General features: G+C 42.2%; 1 non-coding gene across 1 annotated transcript; it reads right to left on the bottom strand.

Moving 5' to 3' along the window:
• Positions 1 to 135: 135 nt before the first annotated feature.
• LOC111815282 lies at positions 136 to 261 on the bottom strand. Its single transcript, XR_002820003.1, has one exon. It is a non-coding gene; the product is annotated as a U6atac minor spliceosomal RNA (small nuclear RNA).
• Positions 262 to 566: the final 305 nt, after the last annotated feature.

Raw genomic sequence — 566 nt, 5'->3', positions numbered from 1 at the left:
TTAGAACACATCCCTCTATTCATTAAGAGAATGTAACTATATATCTATCCTAACCACTTTGAATACACAGATACAAAATGGACATTCATCTGTATCCCTTTTTTGTTTAGTTCTCTCATTTGAATATTATAGTTGTAAAAACAGTGGTTAGATGCCACGAAGTAGGTGGCAATGCCATAACGTTATGCGTGTTGTCAGGCCTGTGGGCCTCTTCCATCCTTGTCAAGGGGAGTGCTAACCTTCTCTCCTTTCATACAACACTCAGAGCTCACTTCAGTAGCTCACCAGCTGTGTATACAGCAAGCTACTGGGCTTCTGCTCTGTTCCACTAAAACAGGAACAAAATGCTGTGCTGTGAGGATGAAGAGCAACTGTTTCAAGCCTGGTGGGCTCAGTACCTGGTATTTCTGAGTGCTCATTAAATTCAGCAATTATGATCTGAAGGTGTCCACCAACTAGCATGTGCTCAAAATAGCCCCCAGGACAGTAATGCTGGGAGGTGGGGCTTAATGAGAGGTATTCAGGTCAACGAGTTTAAAACTCATGAATGAATTAATGCTGATGTC

Source organism: Octodon degus, unplaced genomic scaffold (assembly GCF_000260255.1).
Source record: "Octodon degus isolate 3935 unplaced genomic scaffold, OctDeg1.0 scaffold00013, whole genome shotgun sequence".
In the NCBI taxonomy this organism is placed as follows: domain Eukaryota; kingdom Metazoa; phylum Chordata; class Mammalia; order Rodentia; family Octodontidae; genus Octodon; species Octodon degus.
The sequence above is the reverse complement of the archived record's forward strand: the minus strand, read 5'-3'. Positions and strand labels throughout refer to the sequence as shown.